Raw genomic sequence first — 15,190 nt, forward strand, 5'->3', positions numbered from 1 at the left:
AGCTGCTATATGGAGACACAGTAATTCAGAGGCTAAGTAAACAACAAAGTGGGGAACACTGGTTAGATAATTCACCAAGAAGCCTGAGTTTAAGTGATGGAAGAAAGCTACAATTTACTGTTGACTCAAAGATCATGTGACTCAAAGGAGAAGTTAGAATCCATTCATTCTATCAGTTTATTTAATCCATAGATTACTAACGCATAAGACATATTTAGAGCACACTATTTTCTTTTTCTTAACTTTTATTAATTACACATTATTCACTTTGTATCCCCCTGTAGCTCCCTCCCTCCTCCCCTCCCAATCCCTCCCTTCCTCTCCCTTCTTCTTTCCCAATCTGTAGGCAGTCGTTTTGACGACAGTGTCCTTTGCTTTACAGAAGCTTTTCAGTTTCATGAGATCCCATTTATTGATTGTTGTGGAGCATACTTTTTATGGCAAGCATTGTGATAATCATTTCATTTAATTGATCTAAGTTATTTCCAAAAGGTAGTTCTGTTACTGTCATATCATTAGAGGTGAGGACATACCGGATTATACAGGTCATAAATGACATAGCCAAGACTGACCTACACATATGTGTGGTTCCACATTTCATGCCATATCATTATGCTATAATGTTCATTATTTGGTTTCAAGTTTTTTCTTGTAATCTTCCAGACTGTGGAGGCCACTGAATAATTGAAATGATCCATTCCACAGTGAACATGAAATGTTCGATGGTGATTCTGGAGACACACACAGAGAGACACATAGACACAAACACACAATATCTGATTCCCTGTTTTCAGACACTGAAAGTCAAAACTGTGCTATCTTGTCTGAAATATATTTTGAGCTAAATCAAAAATCTCATTTATCCTTTCTAGAAGGCGATATGAAGATTGTTATGTTTATATATTTGGTATTCTGTGGAAAAACAGTGTGTGCTGTCTATTCAGCAAAGAGAGTGAGCTTCTGAGCAGGGTCTTAGCAGAATGAAGAGCAGAGAGTGTTTTCTGCACTGCTGAAGGAGCCAGCCACTTCTGTTTTCAGAATTCATAGACTCAAATAATTTCCCTTATTTCAGCTAATGCTGTTCTCACAGCTTGAATCTGGTAGGCTTCCACTCTGAAAGATACTACCCTGCAGGTTATCAAAGCAGAGGCTAAGACTCATAACCAAACTTTGTGCAGAGTTCAGGGAATCTTATGAAAGAAAGGGGAGTTAGAATGACCTGGAGTGAACAGGAGCTCCACAAGGAGAGAGAAAATATCTGGGCACAGGGGTCTTTTCTGAGACTGATACTCCAACTAAGGACCATTCATGGAGATAACCTAGAACCCCTGCACAGATGTAGTCCATAGCAGCTCAGTGTCCAAGTGCGTACCCTAGTAAGGGGAACAGAGACTGTTTCTGACATGAACCCAGTGGCCTGCTCTTTGATCACCTCCCCCTGAGGAGGGTGCAGCCTTACCAGGCCACAGAGGAAGACAATGCAGCCAGTCCTGATGAGACTGGGTAGGCTAGGGTCAAATGGAAGGGGAAGAGGACCTCCCCTATCAGTGGATGGGGGAGGGGCATGGGTGGAGAAGAGGGAGGGAGGATGCAATTGGGAGGGGATGCGGGAGGGGACTACAGCTGGGATACAAAGTGAATAAACTGTAATTAATAAAAAATTTTTTAAAAAGATTGAATCTGATGAGGACTCCTCTGAGCTGAGCTGTCTCCAGTCTACCCAGCCACTGATTCTGTTCTACGTTAGGTTGCTAAGGTCAGAAAAGGAAAGTTCTCTTAGGTCTGGTAGTCTTACAAGTCCAACTGAGATGTCTTAGTCATAAAACAAGCCTGATGCTTCCTTTCTATTTATGAGATGACTAAGTGGAACCATGATGTCTACCTTTGCAGATTGTTTTTTTTAGGCTACTGACTGTCTCCCATGATAAGCTCCTTTTGTTAAGTCTAACTTTCTGTGTTCTAGGATGTAACTCTGGATGCAGAGCACTTTTCCATATATTAAATACCTTAGTAATGATCTTGCAATTCCTGTGTTTCATAGTCTTCTCTGCGATAATCCTTCTTCAGTATCTGCAGTTACGGAACAGAGGTAAACAGTGTTAATGGTGGTACCATACCTTTAGATCTCTTATTTGCCAAGATGTATGTCTTTGTGTGATTTTTTTTTATTTATGTGAAACTTTCATTATCGATATTAAAATCTGTGGTATAAGATAAACTCAAAAGATCAGTTTCCCTATGTTTTGTTGCCAAAGACAAACAATTTGCATTTACATTCATAATCAAATACCCAGAAAATAAAGCACCTAGTCCCAAACTATTCTGAACATCTTTGTCCAAGTAAGTGCTTATTATAACTTCCGTATAGTCTACAGGAGAAAATGTGGGGAGAAGAGACACAAGATATGAATCATCTCAGCCATTTCAAGAACCATCAGCATTTAACTCCTCCTTACAGGAGGTTTGTCAGCTTTAATGATTACATGTGTGTAGTCAGCTATTTTGAAAGAATTAATGAGTTGAGGGGGATTATGTACTGCTGCATACTTTATAAGCAACTGATTATGGTACTGCTTTGCATATCACTAACAAGGGATAAGAACATGCAATTGAAATTGTGCATGTGGGTGGATGTGACAGTACCTTTATCAGATCTACGGTTCATAATGCTTTTCTGGCACTCTGAAGGTCTCGGTGCCTTTACACTCTGTGGATCATTTCCTTTGCTGTGCATAGCATTTTAGTTTCCTGAAGTTCTGCTTGACCTTTTTTCCTTCTACTTTGCCCTTGACTTCATATTTAGAAAGTCTTTGCCAAGCCTTGAACCAATATTTTTCTTTAGGACGCTTATAATCTCAGGTCTTAGCATTACATATTTAACTCTTTAGTTGATTTTTGTATAGGTTACAAGACAGGGCTTTAATTTCATTTGTGTGGATCCCAGTTTCTGAAGATCCTGAAAAGACTGTCCTGTTTCATTTTGGGAATTTTTTATCTCCTTAATTTTTTTATTAAATTTTTATTTTTATAATAATTACAGTTTATTCACTTTGTATCCCAGCTATAGCCCCTTCCTTATTCCCTCCCAATCCCGCCCTCCCTTCCTCATCTCCTCCCATGCTCCTCTCCAAGTCCACTGATAGGGGAGGTTCTCCTCCTGTTCCATCTGACCCTAGCTTATCAGCGCTCATGAGGACTGGCTGCATTGTCCTCTTCTGTGGACTGGTAAGGCTGCTCACCCCTCAGAGGGAGGTGATCAAGGAGCCAGCCACTGAGTTCATGTCAGAGACAGTCCCAGTTCCTCTTACTAGGGTACCCACTTGGATACTGAGCTGCCATGGGCTACATCTGTGCAAGAGTTCTAGGTTAGAGTATCCATGAATGGTCCTTGGTTGGAGAATCAGTCTCATAAAAGACCCCTGTGCCCAGATATATTTGGTCCTTGTGGAGCTCCATATCAAAGATGGGGGAGTTAGTATGACCTGGAGAGGACCAATATTGTTAATTCCTATTATTTTCATGTTGGAGATGGTAGTGTGTCCATGTCTGTGGGTGTGTGTTGTCTGTTGTGTGTGTGGTTCCCTTCTTTCGGTTTTGATGCTGTGGGGTTATATATTTTCTATGTTTTCTTGGGTGCAACCCTCCTTCGGTTAGCCTCTTCCTTCTAGTATCTTCTGTAGGTCTGGATTCATTGACATATATTGTTTATGTTTGGTTTTCTTGTGGAATATTTTGTTTTCTCCATCTATGGTTGTTAAAGTTTTGCTGGATATAGTAGACCGAGATCTTTAGTCTTTTAGAATCTGCAAAATCTCTGCCCAGGAACTTATGGCTTCTAGAGTCGCTTATTGAAATGTCAGGTATAATTCTCATATGTCTGCCTTTATATGTTACTTGGGCTTATTTCTTGCTGCTTTTACTAATCTTTCTTTGTTCTATATTTTTAGTGTTTTATTATGGAACAGAGATTTTCTTCTCTGTTCCAATCTATTTTGTGTTATATAAGCTTCTTGTATGTTTATAGACATCTCTTTCTTTATGTGGGAAAGTTTTCTTCTATGAATTTGTTGAAAATATTTTCTGGTCCTTGGAACTTGGATTCTTCTCCTTCTGTTCCTATTATTTTTAGGTTTGTGCTTTTTATAGTGTCCAAAATTTCCTGGATATTTTGTGTTCGAAACTTTTTAGATTGATCATTTTCTTTGACCAATGTGTCAGTTTCTTCAATCATAATTTCCACTCCTGAGATTCTTTCTTACATCTTTTGTATTCTGCTGGTGATGGCTGTGTCTGTAGTTTCTGTTCTCTTCCTAGGTTTTTCATCTTTCCAAAATTCCCTCCGATTGTGTTTTCTCTATTGCTTCTATTTTCCTTTTCAGGTCTTGAACAGTTTTATTCATTTCCCTTGTCTGATTATATTTCCTGTATTTCTTTAATGGATGTGTTCATTTTCTCTTTAAAGGCCTCAATCATCTTTATAAGGTTGACTTTAAGCTCTTGTTCTCGTGCTGTGTTAGGATATCCAGAGCTTGTTGTAGTAGGACACCTAGGCTCTGATGGTACCATATTGCCCTGGCTCTTGTAGATTGTGTTCTTATGCTGGCCTTTAGCTATCTGACTATCCCTGGTTTGGGCTGGATATTCCTAATGCGAGACTCCTCAGGGAGACAGCCAAACCCTTGGGCCTGACAATGGATCTCAGAGAACAGTGTACTGCTCCCCTCTGGGACCTGAATGTTCCTAGGGCCAATAGGGCTCTTGCTGAAGGGAGGCAGAGCAGTGACACTGACAAGGGAGCTCAGCAGACAGAGCTTAGCTCACCTCTGTGCTGGCTTTGGCCCAGGTGAATCAGGTAGGGATGGAATTGGTGAAGAGGGCTCTTCACTGAATGTTCCTGCCACCCCCCCCCAACCGCCTCATGAAGGCAGGTGATGGCTGTCAGGGACAGCTTGCAGATCACCTCTGCTGGCTTCGCCCCAGGTGATCTTTGTTCTGTACGTTTAATGTTTTGATTATTATGTGGTGAGAGGATTTTCTTTTCTCATCTAATGTATTTGCTGTTCTGTAAGCCTTCTTTGTGTCTATAGGCATGTTTGTTTTTTTTTTCTGTTGTTGTTGATGATGATTTGTTTTGGTTTTTTGAGAAAGGATTTCTCTGTAAAGCCTTGGCTGTCCTGGACTCACTTTGTAGACCAGGCTGGCTCGAACCTACAGAGATCTGCCTGACCCTGCTTCAGGGAGTACTGGGATTACAAGTGTGGGCCCCTGTATCTGAATGGCATCTCTTTAGGTTAGGAAATTTTTCTAACCCAAAGATTTTGTTAAAAATATTTTCTGGACTTTTGAGCTGGAATCTTCTCCTTCTATTCCCATTATTCTTTGGTTTGGTCTTTTCACAGTGTCCCAGATTTCCTGAAAGTTTAGTGTCAGTAACATTAAAATATATATCTTCTTTAACCAATGTATCATTTCTTTTATTGTAACTTCTACACCTGAGATTTTTCTCTGTATTCTGTTGGTGATACCTACATCTCTAGTTCCTGTTCAGTTACCTAGGTTTTCTATCTCCAGAATTCCTGCAGATTTCATTTTCTTTATTGCTTTTATTTTCATCTTCAGGTCTTGAACAGTTTTATTTTTTTCCTCCACCTGTTTGATTGTATTTTCATGTATTTTTTAAGGGGCGTATTCATTTCATCATTAAAAGCCTCTATCATTTTTATGAGACTGAATTAAGGTCATTTTTTTATGTTACAGCTGTGTTGGAATAACTAGTGCTTTTTGTAGTAAAATAGTTCTTTTGTGGTGCCAGAGGGCCTTGAGGAAAGCAGGCAGAGTTGTGAGCCAGAAAATGGAGCTCAAGGGTCAGGCATACCATATTTTGAGGAATTGGTCATCTCTGTTCAGCCTTCTTGGGCTGTCTCTTAACATTGTCATCAATGTCATCATCATCATCATCATCATCATCATCATCATCATCATCATTGATTTTTCGAGAAAGGTTTCTCTGTGTGGCCCTGGCTGTCCTGGAGCTACCTCTGTAGCAGGCTGGCCTTGAACTCAGAGATCCATATGTCTCTGCCTCCCAAACACTGAGATTAAAGGCATGTACCAGCACACTGGAATAACATTATATACATATATATATATATATATATATATATATATATATATATATATATATATGGCATTGTATGTTCATAGATACTCCCAGAATATCACGAAATAGATTGTATAGTTGAGTCTTTAGGAATTTTTCTTAGCTATATTTATTTACAGCCTCTGTATATCTTGTATTCTGTGTTAGGGAAATGGCAAAGTCATATTCCTTTCTTAGATAATATTATATAGATATCTACATGGCGTTCAAGATTAATTTATTAAAATGTTATTATGGTAGATGCCATGGTTTCAGATTTGTATTAATAGGCTCCTTTTTATTTTTGATAGTTTGTATATAAGATGAGCTGGTGAAAACTGTGGGTTGAATGTCATTACATGTCATTGATCTTTGTGTAGCCTGATGCTTCCATGTTTTCCAAGAGTTGTGAAGTTTATATTTATTATTTCTTTAATAATCTTTCTTTTCTTCCCATAACTTTTATTATGCAAAAGTGAGCTGTCTGATTATGTCTTCCATGTGATATAGAATTTATTCATTCTTTTCATATTTTATTTTTCTTCATTTGTCTGAATAAATCTACTTAATCTTTCTTTTTTTGGTTTAAGGCTTGATTACTCTGTTTGATTAAAGTTGATGCTCTCTGTTGCTTTTTGGTTTTCTTTATTATTCCCTTCAGTCAAGGATTCCAGGTTGTCCTTCTTTTATGACTTTTTAAAAACAAACTTCTCATTTTCTTCAGGAATAATTTCCTCAGTTTTAAATGTTCCTTTGAAGTTCACTAGGCCTCCTTAAAAATAAATGTGTAACTAATGTCAATCTATTCATAAGTCCTTGTTTCTTTAGAATCTATTACTAGAATTCATTGTGTCCTTTCCATGTTCCATCTTTTCTTATAAGCACAACAGATTACCTTAAATTTAGTGACTTAAATCAAGGTTTATTTGTTTTTATAGCTCTGTTGGTCAAAAGCCTTAAATAGGTTTCACTGGATTAAACATGAAATTTTCCAGAAGGCCAAGGAAGAACCAGTGTACTTCCCTTGTATAGCTTCTAATTGTATAGGTTATATAATTATACTGTTAATTGGAGCTCCATTTGTACATCCCCAGGATTGTTTATACTGTTGGGCCATCTTGGCTCCTTGCAACTGTGGTTATGGAGCCTTGTTTTCTTGCTAATGTTATATGGAAACAGAGTTGAATTACATCATGTTTCCCATGTCACTTGGCAAACAATGAAGGGTCAGGTGTTTTTCAGTCTTACATCCCTCTGTGTCTTCACTCTGACTCCAGCTAGTGAGTATCACCTGTTGTTAAAAGTTTATATTATTGGATTGGGTCCACCCAAATAATCATAGAAAGACTTTTTATTAGGGTTTATAGCTTTAATTACACCAAAAGACTCCTTTTCCCATATAATATAACATGTTTCAAATTCCCATGGAGTAGGTGTGGATATTTTTGTAGGTCAAGTTTTCTGACTTATTACAATATGGTCTCCAAAGATTTATAGCTCTCTTAAACACAAAATTCCATCAATACATTCTGAAATTTCTCTAAATTTTCATCCTATTAGAGCATCAAATCAGAGTTGATAATAGAGCATAATAGCAAAAGATAAAATGTCTGTTTTATATAGTTGTAAGAATTGATTGAATCAGTCCACTAAAAGTAGCAAAACAATGTCTCTACAGGTTAAATCATTTTTCTCTTTATTTTTTCTCTGTCTCTTTCGTCCTTCGTTCCTTTCTTTTTTCCTTCCTTCCTTCCTTCCTTCCTTCCTTCCTTCCTTCCTTCCTTCCTTCCTTCTTTTCTTCCTTCCTCCCTATCTTCCTTCTTTCTTATCCTATTATTCCTTTCTTATTCCTTCCTTCCTCTTATTTCTTTTTGATACAGAGTAACATTGAGTAACAGCGGCTGGACTCAGTCCTCCTACCTCAGCCTCCTGAATGTTGATTATGGGCTGTATTACCACATTCAGCTCTAAAAAATTCTAAGAGTTAGTAAAATGATATTTAACTTCTTTTTGTCTGGTACACAGCTTCACTAATTTTCTAATTTTTAAATTTTCTTAGTTTCTTTTTCAGATCCCTTATTTTCCTTGTACAATAAGTGGATGGCTAATATGGCAATGGTGGTAGCATTTCTGGTGACGATTTTCACTGTCACAACCATTGCATTATTATTGATACACACCACAACGTAAGTAAACTAGAAGAGTCATTACAGTAAGACTAAAACAGTTCTTTTCTTCTCTTCATAATTTATTAGCGGCCAAGGGTCACTCAGTTTCTTAAGAGAAGACAGTTGGGAAAAGGGGTTGAATATGGTAAAACATGTACAAAAATTACAAATAATTAATAAAATATATATTTTAAAAGCTGATAAATATTCTTAAATAATATCATAGAACCTCAAAAGAGTGGACAATGCAGTTCGGGTATATTATATGATAGAAAATTTAATAAAAATAAGAAAAAATGTCATAAATATCAGTTTAGTATTTCCATTATATTGTGTATTATAAAAAACTTTGAGATTATTTAACTAATGAAGTATGTAGATGAATAAATAGTGGATATAAACATATTCTGTATCATTTTATATAATGTACTTGAATATTGAACAGACTTTTACATCCACAGGAGTTTTGAGTGACTAATGCCTAGCCCAAGGGATGGCCATCTTGGGAAGTCTCACTGTACCCCCTCACAAAAGACTTTTCTAACCTAAGCTTGGTTACTGCTATGGCTCCTCATAAGATTCTCACTTACGTATCCAGAGATTCTTTACCACATATTGTAGCAAATCCTCCATAATTGCATGGAGCTAGAGCAGATAGGCCAAGAGAGAGGAGAGGAGAGTGACTTCATCCATGAGGCTAAGGGGAAGCCCTCATCCCTGCTGGCTAAGGCTTCTCTAGTACATCCTGTTGCTGGAAGTGGAGACATAGTCACATCACTGTACCTACCTTACCTACGGCCTATTAGTAAGCTCAATAATCTCGCTGGATCTCCCTCCAAGAACTTTGATGGGATCATACCTTTCTTTTTTAAATTTTGAGACCTTAGAATAATGAGCAGATGTTGTTTCTCTCTCTCTCTCTCTCTCTCTCTCTCTCTCTCTCTTTTCCTGTGAAGGAACTGTAGCAACAAGGTCCCGGAGCCAATATTCCATGTTTACCAATAGGTACCTCTGTATTTATGACATAGCCTATGAATATCAATAGCTGGTACTTCCACAGAAACAGACTAGATAAGATAACTATCTACATATTGCACCACTCTACCTATTATGGCTTCTAATCAGAGAACTTGAAAGATAATGATTTATCCTGTGTTCTAACCTCTATTACAGTAAAGAAAATAAAGAATATACCAAACAAAAGTGACAGAGATGCAACCAACAAAACAGCCAATGAGATTGCTCTAAGAAGACAGAATGAGGGATGAAGAGTCTACAGCTTAAAAAAAAAAAACAAAAAACAAAAAAAAAACATGTTCATCACTGCTCCTGCTTAGATTTTGAGTGTCCTTCAAAGGTCCAAGTGGTAAAAACTTGATCCCTAGTATAATAATATTGAAGGACTGTGAAACCTTTGAGAAATAAGCACTAGTGGGTGAACAATGTAGAGATGCCCTCGGGGAAATAATGGGGCCATGGCCCCATCCTGTTTCTTTCTTTTGTTTTCTAACTATTGTGGGAATGGTTTTTCTCTGTCCTTTACTCATTCCAGACAAAATTCCTAGAAACAGTGGCTACAAACAGGGCATTTACAGGGAAAACCGATGGGGTGAGAAGGTGGGGGGAATCTGTGCTCAAAGTGGGTGTTGCTTTCAAAGTCTAAAGAATAAACATTGTCACATACTGCCATCGCTTCTTCCTGAGGAAATATGGCCTACCACTGCTGCTGCCACCATCCTCTGATAATAAAATCAAACATCTTTGGCTTCCTAAAGTGGACTGAGTATCACCAATTTCCATGGAACTCCCGGAACTTCCCCACTGGAATGAGATTCCAAAATCATCCAGATTCATGGACTGATATGTTAGTGGATGATCTGCCTCTCTAGATCCTATTCTGTAAGCCAATTTAATAAACTGAATATTATAATGTGCATATGGTCTATGAGTTGTGTTTTTATTGTGGCTAGAGGATTCAGAATAGCCTATAATGTTTGCGGTCTGTCCATTGGCCAAAAAACTCAATAAAGGGTTATTCATTCCTGGTACTGGGGACTTATTTACTATTATGAAGGTCAAATGCTGTTTTCTAAAAATATTAAAATCTCAACTGTTCTATTTTACTAATAAAGACCCAGGATCCAGATGCTGGGGTAAAAACCTGCTAGCTCAGAGAGGCAGAGAAAGCACCCAGCTGACCTTCCTGATGGAAAAAACTCAAAAGACTCATTAGCTAAGCTGATAGCCCAGGAGGAAAACATCAAAAAACCCAACACCAAAAGCTTGCTAGCTCAAAGTCTAAAATCCCCCAAAAGCCAGAGAGTTAAAAAGCTAAAGCCTACACCAAAAAGCTAAAAGCTCCTTCTACTTTCATATGCTGTCTTAAATACCCTTCAACTCAAAGTCCCTCCTACTCTTTACTCCCTGTCAGCTGGTTTCTTGCTCTGCCTCTTGACCTAGGATTAACTTTATTTAATCCTGTGTACAGAAAACTCTTGGATTAAAGGTGTGGGCTAGGGATGGCTGAATCACACCATAATAAGCTGTTTACAATATACAGAAAGTTCCTGGACTAAAGGTGTGTATGAGGGCTAAACCACATCAAATAAGAAACAGGTTTTTATTGTGAACAGGGGTTCACAACTGGCTCAATATCCTGCAACAGGAAGGTTTAGGAATTAGTTACAATGGGTGAACAGGAATAAATACTTCATTGATGAGTCAGAGGTCCTGGACCAGGTGATGAGCACTGGAAGGATTGGGCACAGGGAGAACGGGGATGTTGCAGAGTGAGTCAAAGGCATGAGAAGTCCCTGGTAATGATGGGCTTATGTCCACAGCTGTGGGTCTTCTAAATGGGGAATTGAATGGGGAATGAAAAAGGAGAGGAGTTTTTGAAATGGATTAAAACAGGCTGGTAGTAATAGCGTCCACAGGGCTAAAGATATAACAAACTTATCGATAACCAAGTCTGGAAGGGAGAAGATAGGATGGATGGTCAGGGGTGGAAATGAATTAAATTAAGGGGAGAAGAAGGTGGGTTTCTGGGGAGGTCAAAGATGCCATGAAAAGGATAGCTGCACACTCTCTGAGGATATCTCAACTGAGCAGAAATACAGAGCAGATAGGCATGACCAAAAAAGAATGAGAGAAAAACCATCCAGCCAAGGAGCATGGGAGAGGTAAGTGTTTTGGTGGAAAAGAGGAAGTTCTGCCAACCCCCATGACAGAGATGGGTGAAGAAATGGTAAGACCTGAGTAGGTGGGCAAGTTAGAGAGTGTAGCCCCTGTGCCCACCATTTGAGAATAAGACTACTACCACAATTTGAGCCAAATTCGAAGCAAGTTTTAACTAAATACTGGCCAGAACAATGGACACTGGCCAGGTCCATTCCAGAAATTGTTCACAAGTCACATTTTGAAGGAGCTTATTAAGGCAAATCTATAAGGCTGCATATTTCCCACCAGGTCTAATCAGGGACATATATTCTGATGTACTTCCTGCATGCATATTTCCTGTCTACATGAGCTCAAGCATATCCAGTGCAGTCAGGTTAAACAAATTTGTGTAGGGGATTGAAAACACATGCTTGCGTACACAATAGCCTCTAGCATTCTAGGAAGTATCTGTCCTTGGGCAAGGGTCTTACAGATTAGAGGCTATGTTCATTTATCAGGATAATAATCTCTGCAATATTTTATAAATGCATGTATGTACATAAGTTTCATGTGCATTCATATTTATAGCTCATCTATATTTACATAACTATGGTATCTATTTAAAACACTAATACATATATCTATATATTAAAAGAATTGAGTGGACATATATATCTGTATATATTTATATACTTAAGTATATATCAAATATGTTTTCTAGAGTGTTATAACCCGCCTTACTTTTTCCTGAAGCTCACTTCTTATTGTTCCTCCTCATCCTTTCTCCCAGTCAAGCTATGGAGAATTACCATGAGTATTTTATATTAACTACTTTTTTTAATTTTTTTTAATATTAGTTACAGTTTGTTAACTCTGTATCCCTGCTGTATCCCCACTCCCTCTTTCCCTCCCAAACCCACCCTCCCTCCCTCATCTCCTCCCTGCCCCTTTCCATGTCTGATAGGGGAGAACCTCCTCCCTTTCATATGATACTGGTTTATCAGGTATCTTCAGGACTGGCTGCAAAGTCCTCCACTGTGGCCTAGCAGGGCTGCTCCTCCCTCTAACTACTTTCTTTTGTGTCTTCAAAACATAGTTGCTTTGTCAGCCTGGGAAACTACTTTGCTCCTTTGCTTAACTGGACTAACTGGTTATTTCGTTTCTAGTATTTTTTTTTCATTTATTGTTAACTGTAGGAAGAACATTAGAACTTAAGACTATTCCTTTGTGCTTCTACAATTCTTTCCCTTTTCTATGTGAAAGTACAGCATTTAAAATATATTCCTCATAGCTTTTCATTCAGCACTCAGTGTACGACAGGTATGGGTCAGATTTGGTTTTCCCCTGGGTGAGGTAAGTCTTGTTAGTAATTGAGTAATGCCAGATGCAGTCACTGAGATAAACAACAATTTCATTTGTGAGTGGTTATGAACATTCCTGGGGAAGAGACCTAAGTATTAGGCTTACAGAATTATGTGGCCAGACTTTCAGGGTAGGAGTAGTTGTGTAAGTAGTTGATTGTCATCTAACTCTGGCATGCTTGTGGATCAGGAAAACTAATATGAGAGTTATCTGAAACTTAGATGAATCGACTTCTGCTTTAATAGAGACAACAAAGAGTTGACTTGGGATAATCAGGCTCAGGTAAGTAAGGGGATGTATTAATATTTTACGATATGGTTTATCTTCAAGGGTAATTTTTATTTCTTCTATTTTTGTTCTTCTTCCTTGTGCCCCCTGGGAAGGAATACTGTCTCCTTAGAAACAAGTTCCCCATTTTTTTAATTGGCTTACTTGATTTGTTGCTTTTTAAATTCTTTAGTTCTTTACATATACTGGATATTAGCCCTCTGTCAGATATAGGGTTGGTGAAGATTCTTTCCCAATCTGTAGGCAGTGGTTTTGTTCTGACGACAGTGCCCTTTGCTTTACAGAAGCTTTTCAGTTTCATGAGGTCCCATTTATTGATTGTTGATCTTAGAGCCTGTGCTGTTGATGTTCTAATGAGGAAGTTGTCTCCTGTGTCAATGAGTTCTAGGCTCTTCCCCACTTTTTCTTCTAACAGGTTTAGTGTGTCCGGTTTTATATTGAGATTTTTGATCCACTTGGACTTTAGTTTTGTGCTGGGGGATAAGGTGATAAGTATGGATCTATCTGCATTTTTCTACATGTAGCCATCCAGTTATACCAGCACCAATTATTGAAGACACTGTCTTTTTTTCCATTGTATGGTTTTGGCATCTTTGTGAATAATCAGGTGTCCGTAAGTGTGTGGGTTTATTTCAGGGTCTTCTAGTCGATTCCTTTGACCCACCAGTTGGTTTCTATGCCAGTACCAGGCAGTTTTTAGTATTATTTCTCTATAGTACAGCTTGAGATCAGGGATGGAGATACCTCCAGAAGGTCTTTTATTGTACAGTACGGTTTTGGAAATTCTGGGTTTCTTGTTATTCCATATGAAGTTGAGAATTTTTCTTTCACAGTCTGTAAAGAATTGTGTTGGTATTTTGATGGGAATTGCATTGAATCTGTGGATTACTTTTGGTAAGATGGTCATTTTTAACTATATTAATCCTGCCAAGCCATGAGCATAGGGGATCTTTCTATCTTCTGATATCTTCTTCTAATTCTTTCTTCAGAGACTGGAAATTTTTTTCATACAAGTCTTTGACTTTCTTGGTTAGGGTCACACCAACGTACTTTATGTCCTTTGTGGCTATTGTGAAGGGTGTTGTTTCCTTAATTTCTTTCTCAGCCCTTTTGTCTCTTGTATACAGGAGGACTACTGATTTTTTTGAGTTAATTTTGTATCCAGCTACTTTGCTGAAGGTGTTTATCAGCTGAAGGAGTTCTCTGGTTGAATTTTTGGGGTCACTCAGGTATACTGTCATATCATCTGCAAATAGTGATACTTTGACTTCTTCCTTTCCAATTTGTATCCACTTGATCTGCTTTAATTGTGTTATTGCTCTAGCTAGGACTTCAAGAACTAGGTGAAGAGGTATGGAGAGAGTGGGCAGCCTTGCCTTGTCCCTGATTTCAGTGGGATTGCTTTAAGTTTCTCTCCATTTAGTTTGATGTTGGCTATAGCTTGCTGTATATTGTCTTTACTATGTTCAGATATGTGCCTTGTATCCCTGATCTCTCCAATAAAAAGCAACAAATCAAATAAGCCAATTAAAAAATTGGGAACACAGCTAAACAGAGAATTCTCAATAGAGGAATATCGAATGGCAGAGAAACACTTAAAGAAATGCTTAACATCCTTAGTCATCAGGGAAATGCAAATCAAAATGACCTACCCTGAGATTTCACCTTACACCCATCAGAATGGGTAAGATCAAAAACTTAAGTGACAACACATGCTGAAGAGGTTGTGGAAAGGGGAGAACCCTCCTCCATTGCTGGTGGGAATGTAAACTTGTACAACCACTTTGGAAGTCAATCTGGCACTTTTTCAGACAACTAGGAAAAGCACCTCCTCAAGATCCAGCTATACCACTCCTAGGCATATATCCAAAAGAGGCTTAAGTACACAATAAGGACATTAGCTCAACCATGTTTGTAGCAGCTTTATTTGTAATAGCCAGAAGCTGGAAACAACCAGATGCCCCTCAACTGAGGAATAGATACAGAGATTGTGTCACATCTGCACAATGAAATATTACTCAGCAACAAAAAACAAGGAAATCATGAAATTTGCAGGCTAATGGTGGGATCTAGA

This window comes from Psammomys obesus, unplaced genomic scaffold (assembly GCF_907164565.1).
Source record: "Psammomys obesus unplaced genomic scaffold, mPsaObe1.curated_primary_1811, whole genome shotgun sequence".
NCBI lineage: Eukaryota > Metazoa > Chordata > Mammalia > Rodentia > Muridae > Psammomys > Psammomys obesus.